Here is a 16,405-nt window from a genome sequence, read left to right on the forward strand (position 1 = left end):
GGTATAATGCAACTAAGAAACAATGACTTCATTATTTCTGATTTCCTAGACTTTATAAAATGTTTTTATACAGCCTATAACTTTATAACTATCATTAAACAATTGGTTAATATGATTAGAAACACTCATAGCTGGATCTACCCATATAACCAGGTCTTTAAATGAGTCTACAGTTTTAATCAGTGTGTGCTGTATTAAATTATTAAATATTCACCTTTCAGTTTAAGTCTCCCAAATCTCATTAATCTCATATGCTTAGTTTTTTATGTATTTATTAGCATATTATTCTCCTGTGCTGAAATGGTCAATTTGGTCACGTTCTTTTGCACACATGCCTTATCTGTTACACATGTAATCAGTTTTCCCAATTTTAGGTCATCTGCAGACTGTAGAACAACTCATATGAGAAAGTTAAGTCTGATAAGTACAATTTAAACAAGTAAGGGCCTAGAACAGATCACTGTGGGACACCCTGACTGTAACCAATAATTGGACACCCTAACTGTAGCCAAGAATTTTATCTATCCATTTGCTGTATGATACATGCCATGTCCTATTTGTAAGCCATGCAGCTATTCATCTCATCAAGATTGCATCAATACCTAGTTGTTCTAATTTATAGATCAGTGTTTTGTGTATGACTCTGTCAATGCTGAAGTTAAATCTATATAAATTGCATCACAGCAAAATTTTTAATTTATAGCTGTTATTATATTGTTATAGAAAAATCATGTTACAGGTGGTAATAGATCTATTTTCAACATATGCGTGCAGATATATGGTTTCAAGTCCCAACCTATTCAGTTCTGACAATAATTCATCCAATATTACCTTCTCCGTTATTTTTCCACAACATTAAAGTAGACTTACGGGCCTATATGACTCTGGGTTTGTCCTATTCCCCTTTCCTTTTTATTAATCGATAACTCATCCAGCCATAAATCAATATTCCTTTAGGCCAAATGTTCTTAATTCAGGGAAACACAGTTTTAAATAATAACCATGAATCCAACATTTTCCCTGAATAATCATTAGCCAGCATTAGCACTATCCCCCATGTTTATTGGTCTTTTTGAGGACATTTTATGCAACACTCAAATGTCTGCCTCATATCATTGTTCAAAAAAATGTAAAACAGGATTTTTGGGGGGTTTAATAGTACTTCTCCTTTTATGTGATCAAGTTTGACTTGAGGCTGCTGCAGTATTGTCCTATTTATTAAACTTGTAATTTCAAATTAAGGACAAATATTTATTTTTAAATCAATCAGTGCCTTAGTCAAATTGAATTTCTTTGATAGAATAAAAGTAAAGTGTTTTTCAAACAGCTGGTAATGCAAATTAGTTACAACTCATTCAGTATAACTGAATATTTTGAAGTTCTTTCTCACACTGAGGTATACAGTACCTGATGCATCAAAGGTTCCATTTAATTCCTCCATACTTTGCAACCTCAGCCTTTCCTTCTTCCTCTTTAAGACTGATTCAGTGGATTCTCCGGATGACTCCACTCTAAAGGGGTAGGGCTTCCATTGTGATCATCGGTATTAGTTTGGCCCTTGATCCTGTCTGATCGCCAGTGTTTTGGTTGAAATGTTAAACCTGCTTCATTGAAAGCAATAGTTGCCATAGTGCTATGTCATAAGAAAGCTTAGTCGCTCTTGAAGAAGGATATGCAACTTCCTCAACATATTTGCATTTGTTTCTTGTTAGTTACTGATTTTTATGAATTTTTATAATTTTAACCTTGGCATCAACTTTTTGAAACATGTTGGTATGCAAAGTTCTGTACTGTCAAACAATAAAACCGAAATAATTGATATATTAACAATTAATAGACTATTTCCCTGCTCAAAACAGTTTTTCTTTTATTGTTCTCATTAAAAAGACTCATAAATTCAAATTGATTAAAATAATTTAACAAATCCTTGTGCAGGACAGAATATTTAATTACTCCATTTGGGAACTTCAAAATGCAAAGTCCCTTATGAACACGCCTACATTTAAAACACTTGTACAAAAAGCAAATACCTAATTGTAGTGAACAATGTTTCAATAATACTTTTTCCATTTTTCTTATTTGCTCGACCAATAATCCATTATTTTTAATCCTATTAGTCTCAAAGACAAACTTAGCAATAAACTAAAACCACTTCTCCAAAGTTGGAAAACCCATTCTGGTGCCTGCATTGCTGTCACCACCATGAGAAATACTAACCACTGAAACAGCTTCTGTATCCTGCTCATTCCCAAAGAAATCACTCATTAACACAGGAGTAGATTCTATTTTGGCAGCTATTACATTAGTAACTAAACTAAATGTGTAAGCTTACCTAATAAAGACATACCATCATATTTCTCTACTTGAGATTGCGTTATTAAAAAGATCTTGTGAAGACATGATAGAATCCATCATTTAGGGGGAGTGCAGAAAGCATGCCTACTCAGTACCTCTACTGATGCCCCTGTGTAGCACTTCTCCCTCACTATGGCTGATGGAGACTCCAACAGCTCTGCAGCTGGAGTAACCACAATACTCTTATCAATCATATCATCCTCGACCTGTCCTCTCTTAGAGGACTCTGTGTCATGGATATGCATAGGTATACTAAGTCTGCCCAAACACTAGGGAGAGGATGTGAGAGCCCCATCCTCAGTGTCGAACATACCCTATGTAGTCCCAGGCTGTGCCTCTTTCTCACCACCATCATTGTCAGACACTATCGATACTCTGATATAAGGCAATAGGAGCTCCACAATGCTAGGGGTAGGTTCACCTGTATTTATAACTATAAAATACAAAAAAAAAGAAGAAATACAAGAAAACAACTATCTGAAGTACACTATGTAAACCTGACTAAAGCAATAACAGATGCAAGTGCAAGAAAAAATTTCAGTAAGGTAGATTTAGAGATCAATATATGAATGAGGACAAACAAGCTATGCCCATACCATTTGTACATGGTCTTAGAACCTCAAAACCAGATGTGCCTAGACATGGAGATGGATAGAGGTATGATAAGCACTAAACAGAAGATGACAAATGAAAAACAGTGATTTACAACTCTAAAAATCAAATTTTATACACACACACATATATATATATATATATATATGTGTGTGTATATATATATATATATATATATATATATATATATATATATATATATATATTTATTTATTAAATGTCATACCTGGAGTATTATCAGTGGACATCCTTTGCTTGCTTGTCTTCCATTTCTGCGCCCACATTCATTACAGCATTGGGAAATTCCTCTGATCTGCATGGATCCCTGCATGGATCCCTACAGTTGACAGAAACCCCTCCATTACAGTGAATAGTGGTTCAGTAGCAGGACTTTTCACAGTAACTCTACTTTCCCATGCCATGCCTCTCAACCTCTTACACCAAGAAATCTGGGCAAAGCCATAAAAATTGGGGGGGGGGTTTAGAAACAGAGACAATTTTTAAATATTGCTCTTACAAATTTAGAAACATGATAAAATAAAAGGTTTTAAATTAGCATGAATTTTCTAAAGGGTATGAGGTCTGAAACTCTGATGTCTGTCATTATTTTCTGAATTCAATCCTCAAAAATTAAGCCAGCGATTTGCCAAAAAAACATTTTATGAGGAACAGACAAAAATATAAGGCAAAAATCTGGACAGTTGAGAGGTATGTCCCATGCAACAGCCCCGGCCATTCTTGAACCACTCAAGCTGCTACTTGCTGGGCAGGTAAACATGGGTGAGGACCTACCTTATGCCATGCACATTCCCTAGCAATACAATAGCAAGAATTCAGAACTGTGGCTGGCTATTTTTTGCCTTTGTTGTCATGTGACTGATCTCATGGTCACGGGCAGCCACAGCATTCACATCATCAGCCACTTGCAGCCAGACATGATCATTTATTTATTTATTTATTATTTTTATTTAACATTTGTTGACCGGGAATGTCCAACTAGGTTCCACAGAGCCTGTTTCAGCGGAGTCCCGGGGAGAAATGCTCCAGATGGAAAGGCTTGTCAGCTAAGGTTTTCACTAAGATGCAAGAGTCATGTTGACAGAGTTCCTGGACTATAACTTCATTCTCAGCATCTAAAAATACAGGTTTACATGGTCCAGAATATTTGGTGCCATATCCATGTATTAAAGTGAAAAAAATAGCTAACAGACAAATCAACAGGAGCTGTATTCTTACAAGATGACCTACATTGGGCAGAAAAAAAGAATTAATTTATGCAGGCATCATTGACAAAAACCTGTAAACAATTAACATATATGACTACACACTTCTAACACATAACTCTACACACACCCCTTGCAAAATCAAAACTGAATAAGATGGAAGAAATTAGTTTAGGCCTGGAATATATAGCAGCATTAGCAATAAATCAGGTATATGAAACAACACTTTTAAAATAAAATAACATTCTATATTCACATATCTTTTAACAATCTTTAGGATATCTGGGCAGAGCACAACTGTTGTATGTAATACAAGTCAATGATCAAAGTGTAGACAGCACTAAGTTGTACACTAAAAAACCAAGACCTCCTACAAATAAACTATTCCCCTCCAACATGTCAGCCACAAATGTCCAGAACACAACCTTCTAATGGGGTAAGAGTTGTTTGTGTCAGGCATTTTCTGAAATGTCACTTAAACATTGCAACTTCTCCTAAGTTAGAAATGTGTTCACACCCTCAGAGAAATGCTTCCATAACCCCATGTAATATAAGTTGAGGATCATTGCAATTGCAAGTGTTATACCTTTATTACAAACACAACTGGACAAAGTGAAAACATCACTCAATTTTCTAGGATGACATAATAAAATTATAACTGTAAGCATTTTTTGTAAAGAACATAACATACCTTGACAAGAACTGTAGTGAAGTTTTCCCAAAATAATCCAACTGCAGCAGTTCACCTCAACCAAACAGCATTATCTTATGTTTTGAAGTAGTTGGTGATTCCAAGCAGTCTTCTGTAATATGACATGAGTTTCTTTGCCCCATGTTGTCCTTATATAGCATAGATTAACGCCTCTGGACACTTGGAATATGTAAATCAGGTGGCAGCTCATTATCATTCTTGAACCACTCAAGCTGCTACTTGCTGGGCAGGTAAACATGGGTGAGGACCTACCTTATGCCATGCACATTCCCTAGCAGTACAAGAGCAAGAATTCAGAACTGTGGCTGGCTAATGGCTTGCAAGTGTGACTCGTTAGAAGTAGTGCGTGGCTAATTAAGTGTTTAACACTCATAATGCAAACCAAATGAAAGAAAAAGCTACACCAATTCAAAACCAGTAATATATCCAAAATTGTATCAGAGAAGCTCAAATTCAAAAGTTCAGGTCGACCACTTTATTGAAAATAAACGCTACAAGTATCATACGTTTTCGTCCACAAAAGCAGACTTCATCAGATAAGCATTACAGAATCCAAAACCTCATATATACCCCAGTTAATTAAAACACCACCAATCAGAATCCTGAAATAATTAATGAATTATAAACAAACCAGTTTTATCAGATGTAAAACACTTGTATAAAATACATGCATACCCAAGACAGCATCACACTTCTAAAAATGACCCTATGCATTTAAAACCCAAAAAGTCTAATCTTATTTTAATGTGTTAAAAATATTTGTTAATAAAAGTTGCTGTTGTCTTTCAGCTTTTCCCGGTTAGGGGTCGCCACAGCGGAACTCCGGTCCGCTAATGATTGGCAGTAGATTTTCACGAACATTGAGGTGCCAACTCGATCTTCAACCTTCAACGAAGGCACGCCCATCTACACATGTCTTTCGAACGCCCACCCAGCCGTATTTATTTAAAAAACAAAAAAACTATAAAATATAAACTAATACAATATCACCATCTACTGGCCAAGTCATGAAGTCCCTCATTTAAAAACAGGTGTAGAAAAACGATACAGCACATGAAATAAATACATGTATATGTTTATAAAATGTATGTATATATTAAATCTTCTTTAAAATTATAACTTGGCTGTCCTATGTTTTAATAAAGGGACTATCGAAACATGCTTGTTCAGTCCAGGGTATCTACTGGCATCCAAAATAACCTGCCAATGCAGCTCTCTATACTCAAGGCGGGTTTCCCAAGGTCCCCCCTAATATCCATAGGAACACTTTCAAGGACAAAAAAGTGGAACCTAGCTTGACTACATGTACTGGTGTGTTTAAAAAGAGCATTTTTCTTATTCTTGGTTCTAATGTCATATGTATGTTCAAAAATACATCTTTTTAACCTGCGCTCAGTTTTCCCAATGTAGAATGACCCACATTGGATACATGTTGCAAGGTAGGCAACTCTCTCAATGTTACACTTATAGTAGTCAATTCCCACCAAGTTCCTACCCCTACTTACTATACATATACTTTCCTTATTGGAAATATATTTACATTGCTGGCAGGCACCACATTTAAAGTTACTTTTACGTTTTTTCTTGAAGTTTGCTTGTCCCCCATCTGAAATTCCAAAAAGTACTTCAGGTTCCTACCCTTTTTGTAAATAAATTTTAGGGGGGCTGGCCTTGGGAAAAGAAGATCTGTGATTTCCAAAAATCTTTCCCATTCCGTTTTCAAAATGTTATTCAAGCCTATATTGTCATTGTTAAATTCAGTAATAAAGGCTCTGCTCATGTCTGTGTTATTCACTGTTATAGTGTTTTGCTCAGGCCCTAAATTAATATTTTTGCCTAGGACAGGACTACATTTCCTGTTTCTAAAGGCAATAACTTCAGATTTAATGCTATTAACTAATTCACCTAGATATCCCCTCTCCTGGAATAACTGACAGAGAAAATCACATTCACTATTAAAGTCTGAGTCGTGAGGTCATTCTACATGCTCGAATGAACTTTCCTTTCACAATATTCTTTTTTGGAAAATGAGGGTGCGCACTAGTATAATGTAAATAGGAGTTGGAATATGTGTTTTTATGAAATACCTTAGATTTAATAGTCCCATTCTCTAACTTTTCCAATGTAACGTCCAAAAAATGTAAGATGTCTGGAAATGGTGTGGGTAAATCTAAAGAAGTCAGTGGTGGATTCAATATAATTCAAAAATTCATGAAGCTTAGCTTCTGTCTCCAACCAAGAAATACAGATATCATCCAAGAACCTGACGTATTGTGCTCAACATTACCTAAATTTAGATTGAAGGACGTATGTTCTCTCTCACCATGCTAAAACAATGTTGGCATATGTAGGGGCACAATTTGCCCCCATTGTGACACCCTTAATTTGGTGAAAAAATTCACCACTAAAAATATAAAGTTGTTCTTAAGGACCAAATCCATTAAAACCAAAATCACATGTAGATCATTTGTAGAAATATTACAGTCTTCTGTCAAGATAGCTTCTAACCAATTCAAGCCAATAGAGTGGGGGAATTACTGAAAAAAGATCCTTGATGTCTATGGTAACAAAAATAAAATTTTCATAATTATAATCAATGTCAATATTACATAGAAATTCCCAATAATCTTTTAAAATTTGACTACTAGTGTGCCAAATAGATGAGCTTAATATCTAAGAACTTAGCTAAAGGCACTGTTTTTGACCCTTCCGCTGACACTATTGGCCTAAGGGGTGGGTCACTAAGGTCCTTGTGTACCTTTGGAATTCCGAAAATGGAGGGTATCCTAGGTCTATCATTACTTAAAATGGAAGGTATCTTTACTAATAAGCCCTTCGAGAAGGAGGTCATAAAGGGCCAGATCTATCTTCTTGTAGACAATACTGATTTCATTTTTGGAAACCCTGGTGTAATTATCAGTATCACCTAAAAGATTAAACATTTTGCCCTCATATATAAGTGTACTCATTATCACAGCACCCCCTCCCTTATCTGGCTTCATTATCTGTATATTACAGCCTGTTTTTAACTTGTTCAGCATATTTCATTCTTCCTTATTTAGGTTAAATACCCTACCCCTTGTATTGTGAATGTTAAAATGTCTTAATTCCTTCCCTACCAGTGATTCACAATTCTTACGTTGGGGGTGGATTGGGGGGTTAAAAAGGCTTTTACGCTTTAAACATTGTCCTTCAGTTACCCCATTTTGGTCCTGAAACACGATTTCCAAATTCATTTTTCTAGTAAAAAGCTTTAGGTCAAGAATGTATTTAGAAATATCACTCTTAACATGGGGAACAAATTTAAACCCTTTGGACAATAGTTTAAATAACACAGTAGTTGGTTCAAAATCCAAGTAATTGAACACATTTAAATTACCATAACTATATTTAAAACCTTCAATAAAAATGTTTTCATTGTTAAAACCATAATTGTTATTTAAAATACTTAAAACCTCCCTCTGCCCCCCCCCAATGTCTCATTCCCCGCTTTGCAACTGCCTCATAACTCTGAAAATATTGAGGGGCTTCTTCCTGGTTCATAATCCTCTTGGACCTGCGAAGTGGGGGAATTTATAAAGAGTCATTTAGTAAGACATCCATGTGATTGTGAACATCTCCTATGGAATTCTGGTACATATTGTTCCTATCATTATGCTCATGTCCACCCTTAGCGTTAATGCCCCCTAGAGTCCTTTTTTCACTTCACATTTCTCATCAATAGCATCAAAAACATAAAAATACTTTTTCTTTTCAGCTTCCACTGTAAACATTAAATCTGATGTAATATTTTCTTTATTTAACACTTCAATTTCAGAGCATAATTCCTCAATGGTCATCTCATTTTGTTTAACAGTCACCCTTACAATATCCAACCCACACTTGTTAAAAATCTCTAGTAGTTCATTATAACACTCAGATCCTTTAACAATATTGTTAGGGTATTTTGTAACCCTCACCCCTTTAGGTACAATCTCTCTCCTTAAACATTCACATAAATACTCGTCAATCTGTAGGGCTTTAAATTTTAAAAGAAGCTCAGACAATTTAGTCAAAGAGATTTTATGTGTCCCTCTGCCCTCCATTCACTTTTACATTTGTATTAATTTCAAAGCCAATAAATTGTGCTCAAGCCATGAGTCTAAGTCTTTGTGTTTGCCATTGCCTTGTTGAAAACTGTTAGAAAAGTTGTGACAGTCACCTGTTTATGCTTCAGTTGCATTATCCGCTTGGCCAGGAGTTCTGGGATCTCTTCCATCGCTATTTTCATTAGGAAAACCCTAGGAAACCTGATATCTTGGGTTCCACACTTCGCAGACACTTATTTGATAGCAGTAATAATATTTCATCCGTGGTTTCGACCATTTGCCTCATCACCATGCCGGTTCACATTGAATAGATTCCTAAAAGTCTCTTGATTTCCGGTAACAAACAACTGCTGAGAATAGAGCCTAAGGATTGGCCAATTGGCATTAGAAGGTCAACGAGCTGGGAGAGCTGACCAATAAGCTTGCAAGATTCTCCCAGGTTGTCCTTTTACACACAAATATTTTTAACACATTAAAATTAAACTTTTTGGGTTTTAAATGCATAGAGTCATTTTTAGAAATGTGATGCTGTCTTGGGTATGTATGTATTTTATACAAGTGTTTTAAATCTGATAAAACTGGTTTGTTTATAATTCATTAATTATTTCAGGATTCTGATTGGTGGTGTTTTAATTAACTGGGGTATATATATGAGGTTTTGGATTCTGTAATGCTTATCTGATGAAGTCTGCTTTTGTGGACGAAAACGTGTGATAACTTGTACCGTTTTTTTCAATAAAGTGGTCGACCTGAACTTTTTAATTTGAGCTTCTCTGATACACCTTTGGATATATTACTGTTTGACACTCATACTACTTTAATGTGCTCTTTCAGTGGGTGTGTCAGGGAGTATCAGCTTACAGCAAAGCATGTTGCTACATTCACTGACGTAGGAGATAACCTTTATGCAACCTTTATGACAACATGGTTAAGGGATAACTGTGCTAAAGAATAAAAAGTAGTCATATCAAGTATACAGCTTAAACATATAGACAGGTTAAAAATAAATGTAAATTAGAGAATAATCATTTGACAAATGCATCAAAAGTGAGTCATATTAAGTGCTTACATTTTTTCTGTACTATAATATGTTTTGGCAGCATAACTTGTATAACTATCCCATTCAGAGGTAAATACTAAGCTAGCTGCTCCTGTTGGTCATTTTAAGCTTAGCTAATTCCTTTCATAGGTACAAATCAAGCCTAGTGTCTGTGAGGTAAACACCTTAACCATTATGCTAAACTTCCACCATGCATTCAGCCAGACTTCTACTCTGAAAGGACAAAGGACAATTCTAAGGACATGGGTGTAGTGCTACATAAATGTATAATGTTAGAATTAAAAAAAAGCTGAGCATGTGTAGTCTACTTTTTCATCCTCATAATTTATAAGTTGCTCAGGCAAACACTGATAATTTTGTCAAAATGTAGAGAGGGTGATGTCTGTGTGAATGTAGGGATGCTTGATGTCCGCATTTTAATGGTATAAAACCAAAGAGATCAAAATCTTCATACAGAGTTTTTTTTTTTTTTTTGGCTACATCCTTTGTTTGATACTTGGCACTGTGCATCGGTGACTGTCAACAGTATCTATCAGTGAACAAAACTTTAATACCCAAGAAAAAACCTCAGTAATTTAATTTGGAATGTCCTCAGCAGTGCAAACAAGCCTGACACCACTACACCTCAGTCAGAACTCCTGACAGTACTGAGTGCCAAAATGACACCTATGTCATTTTCAAAGTGGCTTAACATGTTAATGTAGTACAATATGAGCAACTGCACCAATAATGCAAGGATTAAATCTAGAGTTGGATATTTTGAAGTTAGTATTAACAGTTAAAGAAATATTTGTTTCATAGAATCTAAAGTGTAATTGCAATATCCATTGTCTGAGTTGTAACAACAGAGGAGCTTATAATGAACGATAAATGAGATCATTTTAATATGTGCCTCCATCAGTTTTCTTACTATTGATTAAAGTAATAGCACATTTTTATGTGTGTGTTGTAACAAATACACCATAGACTAATGTCTGAAGAAGTAAAATCAGTAACAGAATGAATTGTGAAATATGGATCCTTAATCAAAACCATTGTAAATATGTCTAAAGAAGTTTCCATGACAGTAAGACATTTCCTTAACATAGCTGTACATTTTACTTGTATATGCTGTATACAACATGACCTTATGTAAGCCCTTGCATGTGCTCTTCCTCACTAAGTCTCTTAACATACATACCATTACACTTTCCATCTTTGTAAATGGATTCCTTTAATTGGAATGCATATGTCATACATGCGACAGTCACCTGTTTGTCTATTGTCTCTAATAACAATGAGAGTGATATGTTTTATGATCTGGATGTGCCAAAGGTTGCCATATGTATTTATCTCTCTTTTTTGGAAACATAATTCCTGCTGTAACACAAATGACCATCAACATGGGGAGCTAGACTGACCATTGGCGATCCGGACCATCATACCTCCACAAGTGGCTATGGCAGCACCACCACAGGCAGCACAGACACCCAGCACATCTGGGTCTGAACCTGTCAGCATGGGTTCCACAACTGCTGCACTGTCTGCTCCAACTGCATCAGGTAGCTGTGACCTGGGGGGGCTGGTGCAGTAGTACCCACCTCTGAGAGTAGTACCAGTGGAGATGATCATTTCATCACTCATCAGGAGCTGACATGGCTGTTGCAGGACATTATGAAGATGGGTCTTGGTGCCAGAATGGCAGAATTGAGAAGGTCATGCATCGACTAGCCAAGTTGATGCTGCATCCATGACTACCCCAGGTTCTGTGACAGGAGACAGTGGTGACAGTTCTGAGGGTGAGAACTACATTCTCACTGCAATCATGCTGGCCACATATGTGCCTACAATGTCCCCTGTCTATCCCAGTCATGGTACCCTCCTACCTTTTGTGTCCATCCACATTCTCATCTGTCATGTATTTCCTGTACGTCTGCACTTGCTACCTGACCTACCCTACCCTACCTACTTAACCATCTTATTCCTAACCGCTTTCCACAACATTCTTTCTGCAATAAAAAATGGCCATCTGTCCCACAAAAAAAGCTTAAACCCCATATATAGCTCTTCGCTTTGACCATACCTGTCAACCTCTTAGTGCAAGAAATCTGGACATAGCCTGACAAAATGGGGGGACAAAGGCTCAAAATAGGAACAGATTTTAAATATTGCTCTTATAAACTTAGAAAGTTGCTAGAACAACAAGGTTAGTATTAACATACATTTTCTGAAGGATTTGAAGTCTGAAACTCAAATGTATGTCATTATTTAGTGACGTCAACCCTCAGATGATCCCAGAGATTTGTCAGAAAACCACAAATTTTATGAGGACTACATCAAAATATGAGGCAAACATCTGGACATTCTGCAAAAAATCTGAACAGATGAGAGGTATGCTTTGACTAAGAATGTGCCTGATGCACTTCATTTGGTCCAACTGGTCATTCATTATTAAGTTGTTGCCCTCTACCCTGACATGGTGACTATCCAGATTCATCAAATTATTTGTACAAGTGCATGGTTATTTTGTGAAGAAGTGGATAGCTATGATGCTCTCCCACCAGCATCCTGCACATTCCTCTCTTCTTTCCCCTTTGTCCTACCCCCTTCCTTCTCCACGTTTTCACCACTGCCCTATCTACTCCTTTTCATGTGTTTAGTCTGGTCAAAAAGTAGAATCACACACAACAGACAAGGCCAGAGAAAGCCCACAGAGTAACCCTTCATTTTTTGTCTTCATCATATGTGCGATGGTGATGGACAATGAATGGCATTCCACATGTTATGGAAAGAACTGAAGATTTTGCCTTCAACTGCATTAGTACAGTTATCATCATGCGAATGTGCTTAGCCCTGCTGCACCATAAAATAATGACTGATAGCACTATGAGGAGAAAGTGACTCTTACGTGTTTATTACGCTACAGGATGCACTCAGCACCATATGGGATGTTACAATTCTCATGTCTGATGCATACTTTATCCCTTGTTGCAATCCTTCAGGTGTATGAGCTTTACTGTCTGAATTATGATTTCCTGTGTGGTCTTCACAGATAACGGTCAGGTCTGAAGAATGCTTTATGCAGAGTGAAAAGGGTTTGAAGACAGAAGTATGTCAACCATTAATGTTTTTTTTTTCATATTAATATGTGTAGAACTATTGGCTACATGTTATTAACCCAATGTTATCCTGCTTATGTTTTAATTATGGTTTTACTATCCTACCCATGCTTGATCCCTTTTGGAAACACTACATGGTACACAGCATGACAGAATAATTAAATGACAAACCTAAGTTTAACATACCAATGGTCAGAAATAGCCCATAAGCAAAAATCTTTTTATCTCTTTCTCACCCTCTGGTCTCTCAGTCACTTTCTCGCTCTCCCCTCCTTTGATCTTATCACTCTATGTCCTCAGCATTTGCAAAATCTGAGCCACAAAGCAGCACTTATAACTGACGGTAAATAACAGTCCATGTCTTACAGCAAGAAATGCGAGTTTTTCTCTTTGTTGCATTAGTCTGCTTCCCCTCACACTACTGTTCTTAAATGGCATGCATGAACAGTCACTTTTTTCTACCATTCACAACATCCAAGTTGATACCACAACTAATTGTTTGCAGAATTACTACTGTAATTGGAATGATTTTTACAGGTTGCATGATTCTTCTCAATATGTTCCCGCTTTTATACATGTGTGCACTGCTACTGCAACTTCATTGTTTCTCTCATACATATAAGGCAAGGAAAGGGTTAAAATGATTTAATCTATATGTGTGTTCAAACATCAGTTCATTTATATGTGAATTATTCCCTTTGTTGATTTTCACAATATACATGAAAACGCCAGTGAAGTTTTGTAACTGTGCACTACCTGCAGCATACCTCTCAACCTCTTAGAGCAAGAAATCTGGACAAAGTCATAAATAATGGGGGACAAATGCCCAAGAATGGGAACAATTTTTAAATATTGCTCTTACAAATGTAGCAAGTTGAATAGCAAGTTTTGCAATAATATGAATTTTTGAAGGGTATGAAATCTGAAACTCAAATGTCTGTCAATATTTCTTGAGTTTAACCCTCATCAATTTGCCAAATATGAGCCAGAAAAACAAAATTTCATGAGGAACAGACTGAAAATATGAGGCAACAATCTGGATATTCTGCAAAAATCTGGACAGTTGAGAGGTATGTCAGTATATGCAATGTCCCCTACTGTATTTGTTCCTTGCCAATTATTATCTCACCTTTCAATTTTACCTATTGTTTAAGAAATTCACTCACTTTGTTATACCAAAGCTGTGCCCCTTTCATTTCATTTTGTCAACATTTGCATTTGTAAATCATGTAGATGTGTCCCTGAGTGGCCATAGTTGCATCTATAGTGATTAATAATTATAATAGGTGCTGTTTGTACAGTAATCTACTGATATAACTACACTTTCCTCTTTAAGCTCCACCTGCCTCTTCAAGTTGAACCTGCCTTGTGTTGTGCCATCAATGCATGCTTGCCTACTGAGTTTAAGCATATATATATATATATATATATATATATATATATATATATATATATATATATATAGATAGATAGATATAGATATATATATATATATATATATATATATATATATATATATATATATATATATATATATATATGTGTGTGTGTGTGTGTGTGTGTGTGTGTGTGTGTGTGTGTGTGTGTGTGTGTGTGTGTGTGTGTGCACCTCACTGTGGCTACTAGCAGGGTTTCTGGCCATAAGCAAGTGCTGCTCAATGTGTAGGGTTGCTTAGCATCTTGCATACTCAAAGAGCAATGCTACTCACAGTGCAAAGATGTCCGAGCATGTAGGCTTAAGGAGACATGTACATACTTGTTAATGAATCCTTGGGAAAGTTCACACATTTTAGTAAACCAGCACCATTATTATCTGTTTTTGATGAAACTTCTCATAAGAAGTCAACTGTATTGTCAAGAGAGTTCTCTGCCAAAGCTGATTAATGAGCACCACTTTTCCAGTGATTGACAGGTTGTGCAGCTCACTCAAGGAGCATCATTTTTCTTTGAGGAATATTAGTCTTCTAATCATTTCTTCACAGCAAATTTTGGCTCAGTTATGTTGGCAATACTTCATGATATGCTCTACACTGATGATGTAAAGATGATGATAGTCTTTTGCACATTAATCTAGAATACTGCCCAACGCAGTTGTTCACATCTTGCATGCAAGTCTTGAATTTAGTTCATAATTCATTGATTGCCTTTGTTTAGTCTGAGACTATTTATCACCATTAAAGGATTATGTATTTACCTGTTGTATCCCAAAGATCGTAACAGTTACCCTCATATATAATAGACTTGATTTAACAGTAAGATATTTGAGATAGTAGTACATACTTAGCTTGATTAAGATTACTGGGAATGTCACATTTCTGATCAATTTCAGTCCAGATTTTGGACTTATTACAGTAAGGAGATTGTTCTTACTATTTCATTGATTTCTTACTGCCAAGGAATAAATGAAACTATTCAATTTTATTCCTCCTTAATATCCATGCAACCTTTGATGTGAATGACCAGGGATCCTTTTGCAATGACTATCCCCGGGATTCATGAAGCTCAGCGCAAGGACAGTGTTAGCCTTGTGCCGAGTGTATGATGTAGAGATGGCGCAGCAGCACCATATGCATATTAATGAAGGTGCGCTGCCGCACCATCCACATGCACAGGAAATGTGCGCGAGTGCAGGGGGCATGTTTAAGCGCTGCACAGAGGCGTGAACATGTCCACTACACTCATGCAACCTAAAATGCTGACTAGTACAGACTGCCTCTAATAGTAATCAATCCTGTCAGTATCCGTGGATAGTGAAATGTATGCAAAGCTTACAAGAGAGTTCCGTGAACACCCAAATAATATCACAGGAGTAAACGCACAAGCACATAGCTGAATGTTGAGCCCCCGTCCCTAGAACTATTACATTTAAAACCCTGTGTCTATATTTCATTGTTGTGTTGACTTTTATACCAAGTGGAAGCAAAACGCAGCATGTTTGCACACTGCTGCCCTTTGCTAAGCCTAGCCCAATGGTTAGAGCATTCGCTTAATATCTGCCCATTCGTGGTCCAAGTCGTTCTTGTCTGGATGGCCCAAAAATGAATGGGTATAACCTGGGTCAACCTACCATGTCATGAAAGTTAAGTATTTGCGTGTACATATGTGCGTGAAGTACAGCATGTGGAAGACCAAATATGCTAGGGTTGGCCTCACAACCAAAATGGTATCAGAGATATGGACAACTAGAGAAGGGATGGATGGTGTGTATGTGGATTTTTTTGGGGGGGGGTGATGGGTAATGTAATAATTCGCCAAGT

General features: G+C 36.5%; 1 protein-coding gene across 1 annotated transcript in view; it reads right to left on the bottom strand.

Moving 5' to 3' along the window:
• The window catches only part of SLC9A6 (solute carrier family 9 member A6), a 2,005,079-nt gene that overhangs the window by 1,201,148 nt on the left and 787,526 nt on the right, over positions 1–16,405 (bottom strand). The gene's annotated exons all lie outside the window — the stretch shown is intronic.

The sequence above is a fragment of the Protopterus annectens genome, chromosome 15.part0 (genome assembly GCF_019279795.1).
Source record: "Protopterus annectens isolate FY-2018-M chromosome 15.part0, PAN1.0, whole genome shotgun sequence".
NCBI lineage: Eukaryota > Metazoa > Chordata > Ceratodontiformes > Protopteridae > Protopterus > Protopterus annectens.